Here is a 19,252-nt window from a genome sequence, read left to right as displayed (position 1 = left end):
ACAAAACTGCTCACTATACCAATAGTCTGCTACCAGTTGTATTACCCACTGTCTAGGGTTGAGTATTGATGATTTCCCGGCACAACCATCATTCAAGTCAGTCTGAATGATGCCTTTTTATTACCAGGGTTGGAGCTGGCCTTGCTCAGTCTCCTGCTTCCTTAACCATCCACTTTTCTCCCTGGAATAAGCTCAAGAGAGTATGTTTGACAAGTGTTTGCCATAGCCAGTAAATGGTCCAATATGGAGCACAACTTATTAGAAAGGTGTGCCCAGGTTTGCAAGTGTTTTACACTGTTGATATGTCCTCAGGATTCAGCCAGAAATGAGATTTTATTATAATCTCGATCAGGGCAAAGGCCATGGCTCACTCATTTTTGTATTCCCAGAACAGAGCACAGGGCCTGACCCCAGTTAACTTCTAATCATCATGCAGTTCCTTTACTCATTCAAACACTGACTGAGCACACAAGGTGTACAAAACACGGTCCCAGGAACCGGGCGGGAAGAACAACAAAGCTCAAGACAAGTTAGGCCTCTGCCCTAAGAATGCTTACAAGCTTGACAAGCTTCACCTCCTGTAGGAAACTTCCCTGTCCCCACCATCTGAAGACTCAGTGCTGATCCAAAAGAAAGCACTTACTACAGGGCACTATAATTACCTGTATGGATTTCTTGAGTACAGGACTATGAATTATTCATTTTTGTAACCCCAGTGCCTAAAACAGAGATTGGTACTCAGAAGGTGCTCCACAGATGTTTGTAATGACTGAACCCATACTTCCCCTCTGACTTCCACTAAGAGACTCATGTCCTGGAATGCGCAATGTTGCTCTCTTGGTTTGTCCCTCATGCCAACCACCTGCTCGATAATTGCCCACTTACTGACCTGGCTGCCCCACTAGACTGTAAGTTCTCCAAGAGCAAAGGCCACACCTTATTTATGTTGTATCCTAACATCCAGCAATAGTAGGCAGACCATAAATATTTGCTAGATTGTTGAACAAATAAGTTGAATTATAAATAAAAATGAAAGATGCTTAGATATACAAATGATATGCAATTATAGATATAATGATACTTCTGAAGAGTGATATAAGATTATTCTGACATCTGTGATCTTTTGTTAGAGTGATGGTGGTGGTACTCCTAACTTACAGCAAAACCCTACCAGAGAGATACTGAAATCTGTCAACAGTTGCACCATTATGGTTTTCATTCACAGCTCATGCAGTGAAAACACTTCAACCCATCTTTACTTAACCAACTCATTGGATTGATATAGATCTCCATTTCCTCTCTAAAACAAACTGAAAGGGTACAGCTGGAAGGGTCATTTGTGTGTCTGCTTTGCCCCCACTAGCTGAGCTGTATGATTTCTAAGACTCAGTTGACTTTGTTCCCACTCACATTTATGTCCATTGTAATTGCTATTATACTTTTCAATTCAATTCAATATTGTAGAAGCTGATGAAATAGGAATGCAAAACAAGAGTTGTTATTTTACAGAAATGAACTTTAATGTATTAGGAAAGGTTGATAAGATAAATCATTAAAAATACTTTCAGATTAGGGGTGAGCTAGTAAACTCTGAAAGTTTGAGGGGAGAAAAATCTACTAAGATTCTACACTCAAAACTGGAAAACGTGCATAATACATTATGGAAAGAGTTTGTGCAAAAAAGACAACATAGAACTTGAATCAGCCGACCCATGCTGAAAGAAAACCTTAGTTTTGAGGCCTAAACCAAAACTAGACAAATGAACCTACCTTATATGTTGTGAGTTGTATAAAAACATTTAAGGCTTGTAGGTATCATATCCTTTATGATTATCAACTTTTACAGTTTTTTCATTTTTTTTTAAATTTACTGATTGCTGGTCTACAGATCTGGAGAGATTTTCTACTGTATGTTGGATCATTCAGAGGCTCCATCTAAAAATAGTAACTCACCAGGAAGATCCCGGTAATCCCATCCTCCTGGCCTCCTGCCCTAATGACTAGAGTAATATAGGATGGTTCTGGTCACATGTCCATCTTACCATTTTCTCTAACACCCTGATTAAGATAGGAGAATCTAACCAATTGTAAGTCATTTACATGTCTGTTTCCACATCTCTCTAATTTTTTTTCACTCTAACATTATACTGAAAACGAGAAACAATTTTCTTGAACAGAAGCTCTCTCTAGAGAAAAGGAAAATGGGTAACTGACTTTTGTTGAGTTCTGCCTTCTGAGAGCAGGTTCTTTTCACATCCAATCTCATGTAATCTTCACAGACACTCTGGGAGTTTGAGCTCATGGGCCTCATTTTACAGATGAGGAAACTGAGGTCCTGAGAGTTTAAGCAAGGCCACACAGTCAGTACTAGAGAAGTGGCATGTGATCCACTGTGAGCCAATATACTTCCCCAGCCACCAAATTACCTCTCATGACTTGCCCCAGATCTGACATCCTTTTTTTTTTTTCTTCATAAATAAAGCAGTATTGTGGCTATATATTGTATTTCTTCCCCCAAAGCTCCAGCCACTTCAAGGGGATTTTTTGGTTTCATTATCGGTTATATGTCCAAGCTGTGTATCTCCTTTGCCCTCCTCCAACGTGGCTGGGGCTGCCTAGGCCCTGTGAAAAGTTCCTGTGCCCTATGTTATGTTCCAGCTCTTCTAGAAATTCTTCAGGCTACCCTCCACCCATCCACTTTCAACTCTCTCTCTCTGCTATAAGTTGAATTCTGTCTCCCCAAAAGATATTGAAGTCCTATGAATGTGACCTTGTTTTGAAATACAGTCCATGCAGATGATCAGGTTAAAATGAAGGCATTAGGGTGGGCCCTAATCCAATACGACTGGTGTCCTTATAAAAAGGGGATATTTGAACACAGACGCAAACAGAGAGAAGACAATGTGAAGACAGAGGGAGGATGCCATCTACAAGCCAAGGAGCACCTGAGGATATCAGAAGCTAAGAGGGAGGCTTGAAACTGTCCTTCCTCATAACCTTTAAAAGAAACTAATTCTGCCAACCTCTAGAACCATGAGACAATAAATTTTTGTTCTTTAAGCCACCCAGCGTCATTGCAGGCCCAGGCTTCTAATACATTCTCTCGTTCCCTCTCTCTCTCTCTCTCTTTCTCTTTCTCTGATCTGGTTTCCATAGATTCCCTGGGCCAGGGTTTGGTTTCTCACAGAGATAAGGCCTCCCACTCTCCCTGCCTTGCAGAACAGTCCCCCGGGGACACCTGCTCCTCCCCACCAACAACGCAAGCTCCCAGCACACCAAGATCAAACCCTGGTCCAGTTACCCAGGCCCCCAGTTGGGAAAGGGGGTTCCAAGGGAAGGGAGATTGGACAGCAGTAGAATAGTCACCTCTTTTTTCATTTTGATTTGCTTGTCAACTAAATAGGATTATAATGCAAGGCAGACACCAATGTAGAATGCCCTTTTCTCACACACCTAATATCTTCTATTTTGTGTCCTTTATTATTATCACATGGTCAGACTCCAACAAAGCCTTTCCCTGAAATCACCAGGAGAATCACAAAATTAAAAGCTGCAAAGCACTCATCAAGTTTCTGTCACAAAATTCTTTGGTGTCATCTTGACCAAATCTCTCCAACATTCTAACTGAAGTTGGGAGTGAGACATTAATCATTGTCACCACAATGCATCATATTGGGTTTTAGTATTTAATCATTTTTTCATTTGAAAGATGCCTGAAGGTGGGTGGTTTTAATGCATGTTTTAAACACATCAGAAATTCCCATCCTTAGTTGTTTCAAACGGGACCACATATAGTTCTAGTCTATTCAGGTAACAAATATTAATCAAGTACCTACGAAGTGGCAGGCACTGTTTTAGTCACAGTGGCAAACAAGATAAAGCCCCTGCCCTCCTAGAGCTTATTATAGTCTAATATCAGAGATAGGCAATAAACAAAAATATATAAAATTGGATCTCAGGTCATGATAAGTACTATGGGGAAAAATAAAGCTACAATTATTTGTCCAACATCAGTCTTCCCTTTAGGTTATAACTTTCATTAGGACAGTGGCCATGTCTGTCTCAGTGCTAGCTCATAGTATGCATTTTGATTTATTTATTTTTGGCTGTGTTGGGTCTTCGTTGCCGCATGCAGGCTTTCTCTAGCTGCAGTGAGCAGGGGCTACTCTTCATTGCGGTGTGTGGGCTTCTCATTGCGGTGGCTTCTCTTGTTGTGGAGATGGGCTCTAGGCACACGGGCTTCAGTAGCTGCAGCACACAGGCTCAGCAGTTGTGGCACACAGGCTTAGTTGCTCCATGGCATGTGGGATCTTCCCGGACCAGGGATCGAACCCATGTCCCCTGCATTAGCAGGCAAATTCTTAACCATAGAATGCATTTGATAAGGGTTGTTGAATGGATGAATAATGGATGGATGGATGGACGGACAGACAGATGAAGCAATGGATAGATGGAACTCAACACGCATTTTGGGCTCCTAAGAAGCCATGTATATCCTACACTGAAAATTCATTGGTTCAGATGCACATTTTGTGAGCCCCCATTGTGTGCCAAAACAGGCTAGACACTGAGAATGAAGATGGATAAGATAACATCCTTTCCTGGGACTTCCCTGATGGTCCAGTGGTTAAGAATCCACCTTCCAGTGCAGGGGATGCGGGTTCGATCCCTGGTCGGGGAACTAAGATCCCACATGCTGTGGGACAACTAAGCCCATGCGCCGCAACTACTGAACCTGTGCACTGCAACTAGAGCCCGCACGCTGCACCTACTGAGCCCGCATGCTCTGGAGCCCACATGCCGCAACCAGAGAAGCCTGCACACTGTAACAAAGAGCCTGCGTGCCACAACGAAGACCCAGCACAGCCAAAAAAATAAAAAAAAAAAACATCCTTTCCTTCAGGGAGCTCACACATAGACTTCTAAAAGTACAAGGACCTTGTCATGGAGGTATATATGTGGTACTCTCTGCTTCTTTGGGGGAGATGGGGGAGAGTTAGAGGGGATGGTGGTACAAGAAAGGGGTCCCAAAGGAAGTGAAACTTGAACTGAATCTCGAAGAGACTGCCAGGTCCAGAAAAGGCATTCTGGGCAGAGGGACCAGCATGGGCAGAAGCTGGAGACAGGAAAGTCTAGGGACACCAAGGCCATCTTTTGTTAAAACAGGAACACAGGGAGGAATGATGGAGGCTGGAAAATGAGGCAGAAGCCAAATGTTGATTGCCTCCTCTGCATATGTCAGCTCTTTCATTGCAGAAATCCCATGAGCTTATCAGACGGGTTCTAAAGGTCAGCAAAGCTAAAGGATTGGGGATATTAAAGTAGTTAAATGAGTAGTTGCCTAGAAACCTTGTTTGGCACAAAAGCATCTTGTTTTCCCTCACGCTGCTTTGTTTCCATGCTGGGCTATCAGATTCTGCACCTTCCTGTGTCTGAAAACCATAGTCCGTCCTCTGGGCAGGCCTAGGTGAGGCCACTCAAGTGGTCCATTTGTCTGACTGCAAACCTACTAATCCTGGATTCAAATCTGCTCTGTTCCCCATGCACTGCACCTCACTGCCCCAAACCTGCTCTGCTGGTTTAGGCTGGTCTCCTCCAGAAAGGAGAAATGTTTAGACACTGGTGGGGAAGGAGTGCTCTGCTGGTCTTGGGGAGCTGCCTGCAGGGAAATGCAACCTATCCTAAGTTCAGGTCACTTTTTACCTTACATTTACAAAGGGAAAGAGCATCTTAGTGATTCTATTTACTTGAGAACCCCCAAATTTAATGGTGCCCCAGTATGTATAATCATGTTCATTTTTCCCTGCAGAAAACTTGGAAATTAGAGGAAATACAAAGAATAAAGTTAAAATTATAGTAAATCAATCTCTTAGAACCATTGTTGATGTTTTGGAGTATTTCCTTGTAGCCTTTGTTTTTATGAACACACACACACACATACACGTCAAAATTCATCTATTTAGTTCCTACCACAGTGTCTGAAACATCTATGCGCTAATAAATGTTCAGTGGATAAATGAATGAATATCATTTCATTTTTACACATTTGTAATGATACATACAGTATGGAATTTTGCTCATTATAATAAGTGTATTTTTTATGCCATTGTGAAAGCATTTTTTATGACTGCACAAATACTATTGTGTGAAATAATGCTGACTGTCTAATGCATAACCCTACATTTACATCTCTGAAGATTTCCTTAAGCTAGATTCCTAGCTGCGAAAGAGAATAAACATTTTTGAGTTCCTGGGTCATTCAGTGTTGATGAACTTTCCAGGGTGAATTCCAGGTTGAAGTGAATCTTCACATGGAAACCCAAGTAGTCCTCTGAGAACTCTCTGGCAGCCTGCATGCAGCTGCTTCCCATATGCTGGGTGACGGACCCTCTTTCGTGGGCCTTGGCCCCATAATTTCTCAGACCCCAGAGAGCCTCACTTGTCCAGCATCCTTGGGCCATCCCCAGGCTGGACCTTGTTGGATTAAGCTCCAGGTCAATTGCTCTGGTCCTCCACAAAGGATCAAGGGAGCTGGTCCTCAGTATGGCATTCCATTTAGTTTTCACTTTGGCATTGTCTTTACTGATTTCCTGCTCTTTAACCATATCTATGCTGAACGATTTCTGTGTCTTAAAGCTATTGCTTTTCTTTTTCCATCCTGTGTGCAGTTTGAGGTGAGGATTTAAAAGGGTGACTATGTCCCCATTTAGAACAACATAACTTGTACTAAAAAATATCATTTGACTGATATTCTGTACCTTTGGTGACACCATGATATATGCCATTCCAACTGCATTCTTCAAACATGCATGTTACTGTGTTATACACTGGAAAGAATCTTTTTAAAGATTAAATCTCTGCCTTACAGAATTCAGATTCACCACTCTGACATCTTTACCCAAAGGTCATTTCCCAGGAAGCCTTTCCTGACTATCTTATTTACATTTGTAACCCCCTTCTTCCTCTACTTAATTCTTTTCACAGCATATCACGTCTCACCTACTATATGTCTTACTTATTTGTCTTAACTGATTGTGTCACCCCACTGAAATAAAACCATGACAAAGCATTCATTCATTATTTAGCAAATACCTCCAGGTGTCTAGAATTGTGATAAGCATGGAATGAAGTCCACACACACACACATACACACACAAAAGGAGCTTACAATTGAATTAGAAACACCAAACAGTTAAGAAAATATATAAAGCAGGTTGTAATTTTATTTATTTATATATTTTTTTGTTTTCTGTGTTGTATGTTTTATTATTGCCCTTAATTCCTTGCCTCCTGATTATAATTTACATACTTTTTTTTTAAACATCTTTATTGGGGTATAATTGCTTTACAATGATGTGTTAGTTTCTGCTTTATAACAAAGTGAATCAGTTATACATATACATATGTTCCCATATGTCTTCCCTCTTGCGTCTCCCTCCCTCCCACTCTCCCTATCCCACCCCTCCAGGTTGTAATTTTAAAATACTAAACTAATGAGGCAGGACAAAGTAGATGTGCTTTGGAGGAAGTGAAGAAAACAGACTGTGAAGTAAGAGTAAAAACTGGTAAGAAGTAGATGAGGTTTAAAGGCAGGTTGGAACTTGAGGGAGGAATTTAAGGTAGAAACATTTGACTCATCCTGTAAACAGTGCAGATTTCTGAGCAGGAGAGTGGCATGATGAAAACGGTTTATAAAGATGACTAGTGGGCAAAGAGCAAAAATTAAAAACCATGATGAGAGGACAGATGAAAGGAAACTAACTGGACAGGTCAGTGGGACCTGAGATGCGGAGGGACTAAAAGAAGGTGATAAATGAGAAAGGACAGAGGAAAGCACTGCAGAGGCATAGCTAAGAACACCGAGTCAAAATGTGTCAGCCTCCAATCAGGCAATTCTCAAAATAAAATGTCAAGATCATCCACCATTAAAGAGGACCTCGCTAGTGGGCTATAGGAGACTCTGAGGTTGGCTGCCTGAATGTGGAGGAGAGGGTGGGAGATAAAGACAGCTGGGGTATTCTATGCAAAGTTAAGCCAGTTTAAAGAGCCCACATAAAGAGGAATACCAATGAGAAGAGGGAAAAAAATGTGAATTGCTATTTTAGATAAATCCCATATGGGTTATGCTCTTAATTTACTTAAAGCAGATGGCTGGACACAGGACTGTTTAATTTATTACTGTCCTGCCATTCAGAGCCAGAGCCTTCCTTAGGTTCCTAAGCAACTATGATGGGAAATGTCAGATTGCATGAAATTTCCTGATTAGACCATGTGACCCAAGCACATCACACTGAAAATAATTCGAATACTCAAAATCGCTTATCCTAGACGCCAGCTGCCAGTTCTTTTCCCACAGCAGATGGATGGGTGGGCCTCCCTGTCTTTGCAGGCCGTATGGTGGGAGTTCTAGGAATAAGACAGACCAAAATAAAAAGTGGGAGAGGATTTGGAAGAAAGCTTGGGAATCTGGTATTTCAGATTCTCTCTCGTGGTACTATGTACATCCCCAAATTCTCTATAAGGGAAGGAAAGTAGCAAAGCATTTAAAAAGAAGCATTTAAACTTCTCTGGCAATTAAGCAGCCTCTGAGTCAGCAAACTCATCTAATAACCAGAGTAACATTAGCGATAACATCAGAGGATTGAAAAAGTATGGGAAGAATCAGGAGCTAGGCTGGTTTATGATCTGAAGAAGAAAGCACAATAATATAACAAAAGCAATAAATTAACATTTTTTGAGGAGGAGTCACTATGTGCTGGGCCTTGTAGGAATTATTATTACCCCCGTTGTACAGATGAGAAAACTGAGGATTCCTAGAGGATTGATTAAGTTAGGTCACGGAGCTAGTAAGTGACATGATTACAGACCAGTCCCATGGATCTGTCAGAGTGTAAGTAATTGGTTGGTGAGAAAAGGTGAAGAGCAACAAGCTGCTAATGCCAGAATTAGAGCATGACAGGTGCCTCCCTGTGGCACTTCTTATGAGCAGAGCACAGAGATAAGGCTGACAGAAGTGACTGTTTAGTGCAGAAGGGAGCATTTGCCAAATGCAATGTGGTATCCTACCTTGGATATCAGAACAGAAAAAAGACACTACTGAAATATGAGAAAGTCTGGGGTTTACTTAATAGTCATGTACCAATGTTGGTTTCTTTGTGGTGATAAATGTACCATAATAAGTGAGATGCAGGTAAGGGATACAGGGGAACTCTGTACCATCTTGCAACTTTCCTGTAAATCTGAAATTATCCTAAAATAAAAAGGTTATTTTAAACTTTTTAGAAAGAAAAGAGTATTTGTGACAGGTTCACAAACATTCTTCAGAGTAGTATCATTTAAAATGGAAATGGCAAGGGTAGCACTACATTTCTGTGACTGGTCATATTTCTCAGCAGACAAGATTATTACTAATGATAATCACAATGACTAACATTATTGAGCAATTATCATTCCAGCCTCCATCCAAAGTATGCCACACACATGCCTGCATGTCATATTCAAGACAACACTTATAAATTAAGAAGGTGTTATTATTAACCCAATTTACAGTTGAGAAAAGCTCTTGGGATAGTGCCTGGAATTTCTGGTAGGCACTATTTTTTTTTATTATTATCATAGAGGTTAAGAAAATGGGCCAGCTGTGAGCAACAGAGTAACAATTCAAACTAAACCCTAAAAGGCTTCCATTTACTAACTCTATGGCTTGGGCAAGTTTGAAAATCAAAAGAAAACTAATAACAGGGAGTGGATTTTAAAATGTGTTGAGACTTGCATCATAACAACTTAAGTTTACAAACAGACAGTTAATTGTCTACTAAGTATTCAAAACCAATGAGTTAAATTTAATTGAATAATTTGAAGATACCCAGGCTGTATAGTACTATACTGAGGTCAATAAAAAGGAGCTGAAAATTATCTTTCTCAAGAACCCTGGGATACACCTCTAGGTATGAGAACCAAGTAAGAGCAAGCAGAGACAGTAAGGAGACGGTCAGCCCCCAGGATCAATGGGAGCCACTAGGAAAAGTGTTTCCAGATCTCCCTTGGGGGGTCAAATGACTACAGCTCACTGGACCAGGCAGATACCCCTGATGAGAAGTATTTCCTTACGAGGGGAAGCTGGCAGGCCAAATTATGAAGACAGCTTTCCAATGACTGATGTGAAAATGACCGTGGGGAGAAGCGGGAAGGCTGGTCAGCAGCCCTTGCTCAACCACATTCAGTCTAACCCCACACACCTTCATTTAGCATTCTCTTAGTGTTGGGGATGATGCTAAGCTCTGGGAAGGATACAAAGGTGAAAAAAATAAAACAGTGCCTAACCTCCTGAGTTTACATCTAGCGGTGTATTTCACCAGAAGAAAACCCAGCAACCACGCGATACAGGGAATACCCTGAATTTCAGTCTTCGCTCTGTGCCTGGTCCAAGTTGTAGGCTTTGTTTGGACCTCAGTAAGAATAATGGCAAAAAATATTTGCTGGGGAAGACTGTTGTGAGGATGGAAAATGAGGTAAGTGTCTATAACAATGTCTGATGTAGAAAGTGAAGAGGAGTCCATCATAAATCCATGTTGCTTTCCTTTATTTACCCCCAGCAAGAAAGAGAAATCTCTTACTCACACCCCCAGTCACCCACATCTTCATTTCAAATTAGACCTTGACCTCAACTGTTAGAGCAAAAGGGAGGTCACAGAGACAAGATAAGAGGCCAAATTTTTGGCTTCAGACACTACAGGAGCCCAAGTCCAAAGAGTATAAAGACGACTTGGGAGGATTTCAAGAATGGACTTTAGAACCTCACCACATTATTGTTACCCACCTGCCCCCAACCTAGGCACAAAGATAGGGGTGCTGAAATACACACCACACTTGTTGACAGAAAGCTGCTTAGAACCTGAAAAAGTAGATGCCCTTTTCTAATCCATTGGCCCAGATCTGGAGCCGCTTCTAATTTGCACAAGAAATAGGCCAGCAGCAGCCTTGCTCTTCCCCACCCCCATACCTGCCTAAAATGTGATACCCTTGCACTTCTCAATCCAAAACAGGTTGAGAAAACAACAAAATCCTAAGCCTGGAGTCATATAACTTATTCTTTTATTCAACAAGTATTTATTCAGCCCCTACTGTGTGCTCTGGAACATCTACTCCCTGGAGCTCCTGGGCTGCCTTTAATCTCTGTTCCACCCCTGCTGGCCCTGCAAGCCTCTAGTTTATAATCTATTTACTGTTTCTTAGCCAACGTCCACTTCCTGACAAGCAGGTCTGCCATCCTTTTCCTCCAGAATAGAATATTGTTCTACACTCCCCTGTCCCCCAGGGTTTACCTCTTCCTTCATGGCTTAATTCGAAGCCCTTAATCCCTTCATTGTTCAGCTCCTCTTACTTCTCTTCCCCGTATTCTATCACCAATATCTGATCTCAACTCCCCACACAACAGCCCCCAGATAGAACAAAGGGGACTGAAAGAATGTAACTCATTTGCCTGTGGTTACCCAACTCATGAGTAGTCCAACCCAACAAATTCTGTAAAAATAGTAATGGTAATGATAATAGCTAGCACTTGAGAGTGAGATTAGGGACAGGTCAAAATTGTTTGTAGAGACAAAGTCTAAGGACTGACCATGGGAGTAAGCACCATAAGGTAGGGTCAGGGCAAGGTCATTGGAGGAGGAGAATCTAAAAAAAAAAACAAAAACCAAGACCAGATATTGAAAAAATAACCCATGAGGGTAAAACAATCATCAGAAAGTATGACAGAAGTAGTGTGGGAAAGAGGCATCTGGAGCTATAACCTTAAGGAATGAGGGTGTATGTTGGAAGAAGGATGTGGTAAAAGACTACAAGGTGGGATATAGTCTGATGACTTGAGAGTCAGAGCTGGTAAGGAGAGCTGAGGATGGGGTTGGAAAATGGTCTGGAAGCAGTGATGAGGATACCTCAGGTCTTAATCTGTTTAGGCCACTATAACAAAAATGCCATAGTTTGGGTGGCTTATAGACAACCAAAATTTATTTCTCACAGTTCAAGAGGCTGAAAGTCCAAGATCAAGGCACCAGAAAATTTGGTATATGGTGAAAACTAGCTTCTAGGTTCATAGATGGCTATCTTCTCCTGTGTCCTCATAAGATGGAAGGGGAAGAGGCAGCTCTCTGTGGTCTCTTTTATAAGGGCACTAATCTCATTCATAAGGGCTCCACCCTCATGACCTAATCACCTCCCAAGGCCCCACTTCCTAATAACATCACATTGGGGGTTAGGTTTTAACATACTAATTTGGGGGGGGTCACATTCAGTCCATGGTATGCACCCCACTTGTAGGCCCATAGTACAAATGAAATGGAGCAGGACCCTATGGTCCTCCCCGCCCCTTCAATGTCCTCTGCCTGCCTTTTGTCTGTGGAAAAACTTTAGCCAAAGAATAAGTTTAATCAGAGAAATGAGAAAATGCAGAAGCAAAGAAAAGCAGTCCAACAAGACTAAATAATAACAGTTTAGTCACTGAGCATAGTCAATGACCCTTAGTTCCGTCTCAAGGGCTGTAGATAATATTCTAAGCCATATCCTGTGAGCTGTCTTATAGATACTGAAACCCCCACTAGGTGGAAGAAGTTAACTACATGATGACCAGACTGCAGCCATGACATAAGCTGCCACAATTCCGAGAGCTGGGCTCAAAGAAATGGGAACAAACCAACCCTGGAACTGAAGATTAACTGCACTCAAAACAAAACAAAACAAAATCAAGACCACTGATAACCAATTTCAAGATGACTGTCAGAGCTGACTGTGCTGCTTCTGCATGTAGCCCCCTCCCTCCGTCTATAAATGTTCTTGCCCACTGATTGTCAGTGGGGGGGAGTCAGCCTTTGGACAGGGGTCCACCCTCCCCCTCAGTTGCCAGCATCCACAATAAAGCAAACTTTCCTTTCCACCAACCTTGCCTCTTTATTGGCTTTTGAGCGGTAAGCAGCCGGACCCCACTTTCGGTTACACAAGGAGTGTTGGAGAGAAAATGGCCAACACCTGCAGAAGAACCAGTGTCCAGGCAAGAACCATGTCTCCAGTGTAGCAAGAAGGTGAAGAGAACATTCAGAGAAGTGAGGTACAGAGGGGATATTGTGAGGTCACTGTGGAAGGGTTTCAAAAGTTGGGGAGGAGTGAGATACACAGTCAGAAAAGGGACATATGAGGCCACGTGGAGATCAGAGTCCAAAGGTTGAGAGATGATTTGGGAGACCAGGGCTGACATAAATGGAGAGGAATGCAAGATGGGATTAGCGCAGGACACCAGGTCTGATAGCAGTGGCACAGCTGTGGGTTGGGGGCCAGCGAGTGAGGGTTGGCCAGGAACACTCCGAGCTCTTGCCCATTGCAAATTCATAATCTATTGGGGGAGACCCAAAGATAGTGAGAGAACAATGCACCGCAGATTACCTTTGGAATTCAAAGACTATGGAAGCCTATAGGAAGGTCACCCAACTCAAAACTCATACAGGGAAGGCCAAGGAAAATGAGAGAGAGGGGGAAAGAGAGAGAGAATAGAAATAGAATTCCATAAAATTACCGCCACTACTAGGAAATAATTGAGATGCTTCTCCTATAGCAATGAGTCTTTGTGCTACACTTAATCTTAGCCAAAAGGCCAAGAAGCTGTGAAATGAGTCTGTACAAATGAGTCATAAACTGAAAAAGTTGTGCAGTTTATATTCACATTATTTGAATAGTCTTTGATCTTGTCAGAGTGAAATTTATTGTCTTTGGCTAGAGAACTTTGCAAGATTTACACAGCAAAGGGTAAGTATAATATTATCTTTAATATAAGTTATAAAATTCTGAATAGAGATTTTCTGAGAGTAAAAAATAGGAAACATTTTAAAAGCTAAGAGTCTAATACATCCCTATCTCTCTATTACCTGAAATGTCTAAAATTACCTCTGGTATTTAGGGTGATGAGTACAGAGAAAGAATTAAATTGATGGAACTTTCCCCAACTCCCCTATCTAAATTAGCCGTACTCTTTCTTTTTTTTTTTTTAAACATCTTTATTGGAGTATAATTGCTTTACAATGGTGTGTTAGTTTCTGCTGTACAACAAAGTGAATCAGCTATATGTATACATATATCCCCATATCTCCTCCTTCTTGCATCTCCCTCCCACCCTCCCTATCCCACCCCTCTAGGTGGTCACAAAGCACCGAGCTGATCTCCCTGTGCTATGTGGCTGCTTCCCACTAGCTAGCTATTTTACATTTGGTAGTGTTAGCCGTACTCTTTCTATGTCAACATTTGTTGAGTGCTTAAATGTACCTCATGTAATCCTCATAACCTCTTTTCCATTTTTATTACAAAAAATTCAATGCTTAGAAAGATAAAATAACTTGCCAGTGTCCCACAGCTAGTGAACAGCTAAAGCAAATTCACAACTGTCTGTTAAAACCACTGCCTCTTCCCTTACACCATGATGCAGTCACATTTTCAAGATTTTTTAATTGCAAAAAGCTATTCATGTTGTCCACACTAGTCAGTAATCCACTTAAGCTCTTTCAGTAGTTTCAAGGAAAAATGTTATTGATTAGATCCAAGAAGCTTTTTATATGGTTGTTAATACCTAAAGCAGAATAAAATATAATGGGGAGAATCTCCCTCTCAGGAACTCCGCAGATTACAGGCTAGTTTAGCGAAATGAATCTGGTTGTGTTCAGTAGAAGGAATACATCAGAGACAGGCTGACAAGGCTGGCCAGCAAGAAAACCCTAATGGGGACACTCATCACACCATAACTAGAGAGCTGGTGTTGAAAATAGGCTTAGTCTACAAGGCATCCTCATTTAAAAAAACAGATAAAAAAAGCATCTGTCGACCCATAAAGATGGACTACTATTCTAACGTAGAACATTTACTCATCCTAAAATAAATCTAAGAGATTATGTTTTACAAACACAAAAAGGTTCAATCAGGGGTGACTGGAGATAACAATATATCAATCTCCAACAGCATCTATGAAATTCAGACAAAAAGTCTGCACAGCCCTAATGCATGTCAGATAAACCCCAGGGTTTTGTGCAACACAGTTTAAACACTTATTTAAAATTATTTATTAGTACCCTTGGCATGGTTGTCCTATCTGTTATTTAAACAATTCCCTCTATGGGGGCATTCGGTTAGTTTCTATTTTTCTCCAATGTAAACAATGCTGTAATCAATACCCTTGTACATATATTTTGGCATAATTCTTTGGTTGTTTCCTTAAATTCCTAGAAATGCTGGGTCAAAGCACAGACACAGTTTTGAAGCTTTTGATAGATATTGCCAAAATGTCCTCCAGATATTCAAATACAACATTAAGATTTCTAGTTCAATGAAAGTTTCTAGCATTCTTCTCAGAGTAACTAAGAGCAAAAGGAAGAGATCCGATCCAGAATCCTGGGTTTGAGTCCTGTGTTTACCATTTGTTAGCTGTGTGACCTTAGTCATTACTTAACCCTTCTGTTTCTGTTTCTTTATCTATAAATTGGGTATAATAGCAGTACTCAATTCATAGAGTTGCTTTAAGAATTAAATAAATCAATGTCTGTTAAGACCTTAGGACCAGGCATAGTAAGCCTTACATTAAGTGTTCACTATTATAATCATCCTTGGTTCTTATACTTAGGACTTCAAAACCAATTTTAAAAAAAGAATTAAGGGAATCAATATGAGTTTGCCTTCTTTTTCTACTTTTCCCAAATAAAACCATTTTTTAAAAACCTAGTACATAAGCAGCACTTCATAGAAAAAATTATATTTTAATAACACTAAAAATTTAAGAAGAACATAATATCAGAATACATGACTTTTATTCTTATATTTAGCTTTAAGAGAAATTTTTTATATTATACTTATTTTTCTCATTTCTCCATGGAGCAGTGAATATGTTATTTGTTCACGTGTTTGAGAACCACTGGACAGCCATATTTTCCAAAACCCTTACACTTCTTTTTTTTTTTTAACAAAACCCTTACAACATTTCTATTTTTACTAATTAATAATTAAAGGTTTTAAACTTTTTTTAAAAAATGAATCATAGAATTTGGACAGTAGCTTTTGTGAACTAGGCAAATAAAAGATAATAGAATCATAAAGTCAGCTTACTGACTTTGCAAGATGCAAATAATAGAGGAAAAAGAAACATTCTTTTATATGGCTCTGAAAGAAAATAAAAGTGTAGCTAAAACCCATTCTTTGGCCAGGAAGCTTGACGCCCCTACTTTTATTCTGACAGAGGAATCCCTATGAAGTTGTTGAAATAGAAATGAAATTCCTGAGCACCTAAAAGCCAAATCATTTGTGGAAGAGCCAGGTGTTGAATTAACTCCAAGCAAGACCTGAAGAGGAACACAGAAACATTTAGGGAAACCACATGAATTAATGGCAGAGACAATGATCACTGATCACTCCATACATAATTGTCTCCATCTTGAAAACAATTTGTTTTGCATGAATGATGCTACTGCATGATTTGCTGACCAGTTTTCCAAGTCACTCGATAATTGTCAGGCACATATTTAACAAAGAGCTAATAGTAATGACTAGCATTTGATGAGCGTTCACTGGTGCCTTGCACTATGCCTGGCCTCCTCTCCTTTTATCATCACAGCCATTCTGTGACAAGGGAGTATTGTTCTAATTTCTATTTTAAAGGCGGCGGAACTCAGACCTGGAGACATTAGTAACTTGGCTCAAAGGTTACACAGGTGAAACCAAACCAGTCCAGCTGACTCCATGATCTTACTCTTTCTTTTTTAAAAAAAAAAATTATCTATTTATTTATTGGCTGCATTGGGTCTGTTTCTGCGCGTGGGTTTTCTCTAGTTGCTGAGAGCGGGGGTTACTCTTCGTTGCAGTGCACGGGCTTCTCATTGTGGTGGCTTCTCTTGTTGCAGAGCATGGGCTCTAGGCACGTGGGCTTCAGTAGTTGTGGCGCACGCGGGCTTTAGGGCACGGGCTCAGTAGTTGTGGTGCATAGGCTTAGTTGATCCGAGGCATGTGGGACCTTCTCGGACCAGGGATCAAACCTGTGTCCCCTGCATTGGCAGGTGAATTCTTAACCACTGCACCACCAGGGAAGTCCCTCCATAATCTTACTCTTAACCAATGTGCCACATCACCATTCTAGACCCTATTTTGTCATTTTTAAATGTTAAGGGGAAATACAATACTTCCACCTCACAAGAAAAGAAAACATGCCCTAGTCATCATTAACAAGTACCCTGGAAATGACCTGAACTACAGGGAATCTTCCATCACAGGCCAGGCTCCCTACTTACTCCATTACCTTTGCAGATCCCAGCCTTGGCTTTCTCAGCTCTTTTTTTGAAATGAGTGATGTCTGAAGTTCTGTCAAACAAGGAATTCATGGGGGTAAATGATTCACTAGATTTTTTTCTTTCCTTAAATTCAAAGTTGGCTTCTAGTTAACACTTTAGATGGGGGATAGTGTGGGAAAGGAAGAAGACGCTAAGAATCTTAATTATTATTTTAGAAGATTGGCAGTTGCTTCATTTCTTTTATTAGTTATACATCTAGTAAGGCCATCAGACCCAATCAAAAACATGCGCAGAAGACCTAAAAAGACATTTCTCCAAAGAAGACATACAGATGGCCAATAGGCACATGAAAAGATGCTCAACATGACTAATTATTAGAGAAATGCAAATCAAAACTACAATGAGGTATCACCTCACACTGGTCAGAATGGCCATCATTAAAAAGTTTACAAATAACAAATGCCAGAGAGGGTGTGCAGAAAAGGGAACCCTCCTACACTGCTGGAATGTAAACTAGTACAGCCACTATGGAGAACATTATGGAGGTTCCTTAAAAAACTAAAACTAGAGTTGCCATATGATCCAGCAATCCCATTCCTGGGCATATATCCAGAGAAAACTCTAATTCGAAAAGATACATGCACCCCAATGTTCATAGCAGCACTATTTACAATAGCCAAGACATGGGAACCTAAATGTCCATCGACAGATGAACGGATAAAGAAGATGTGGTGTGTATATATATATATATATGTATAGAGAGAGAGAGAGAGAGAGAGAGAGATACACATACAATGGAATACTACTCAGCCATAAAAAAAGAATGAAATAATGCCATTTGCAGCAACATGGATGGACCTAGAGATTATCATACGAAGTGAAGTAAGTTAGAAAAAGAAAGAAAAATACCATATATCACTTATATGTGGAATCTAAAATACAACAAATGAACTTATCTACGAAACAGAAACAGACAAACATAGAGAACAGACTTATGGTTGACAAGGGGAAGGGAGAGTGAGGGAGGGAGGGATTGGGAGTTTGGGATTAGCAGATGCAAACTATATTATATAGAATGGATAAACAACAAGGTCCTACTGTATAGCACAGGGAACTATATTCAATATCCTGTAATAAACCATAATGGAAAAGAATTTTTTTTTTTTTTTTTTTTGCGGTACGCAGGCCTCTCACCATTGTGGCCTCTCCCGTTGTGGAGCACAGGCTCCAGACGCGCAGGCTCAGAGGCCATGGCTCACGGGTCCAGCCGCTCCGCGCCATGTGGGATCCTCCCGGACCAGGGCACGAACCCGTGTCCCCTGCATTGGCAGGCGGACTCTCAACCACTGTGCCACCAGGGAAGCCCAAAAAGAATTATTTTAAAATTTTAATTAAAAAATAGTAAGGCCATCAGAATGACAGGTACACATGAAATTTATCTATGAATTATGGTACCGATTGCCAAGGCCTGTTGAAGGCTCTGAGATTATGCTCCGCAAATTAAACTGTAAGCCTGCCACAGGTTCACGAATGCTGGTACAAGACGTGATTTTCCTGCGTCAGACACAAAAGAATTTACTACTCAAACCAATACCAGTAGCCAGAGTATCAGCACATTCTTGCACTGGTTCCCACAGTCCCAGTCCCCACAGGGTGACAGGAAAGGGGCCAGATAACACTTGCACAAGCACTGGTTTGCATGACAGGAGAGGAACCCTGACTTTTTCATAATCAGCAGCAAATAAACTTGTTCCTTTGCTGCAGAAGGAGGTAATACCTCTATTTTACAAGGCCATTCACTATACAAACATCTTTAAAAAGAGTGTGGAAATAACACAATCAATGCCTCTGCTCACAGACATGCAGAAATGTGAGGCCCATGGAAAACTGTCTCCCAACACCAACCATTCTGCTTGTTACAAAAGCACGTGTTTGACTTTTTTTTT

This window comes from Neophocaena asiaeorientalis, unplaced genomic scaffold, assembly GCF_003031525.2.
Source record: "Neophocaena asiaeorientalis asiaeorientalis breed wild unplaced genomic scaffold, Neophocaena_asiaeorientalis_V1.1 scaffold92, whole genome shotgun sequence".
NCBI classification, from domain to species: Eukaryota; Metazoa; Chordata; class Mammalia; order Artiodactyla; family Phocoenidae; genus Neophocaena; species Neophocaena asiaeorientalis.
This window is presented reverse-complemented; position numbering follows the sequence as displayed.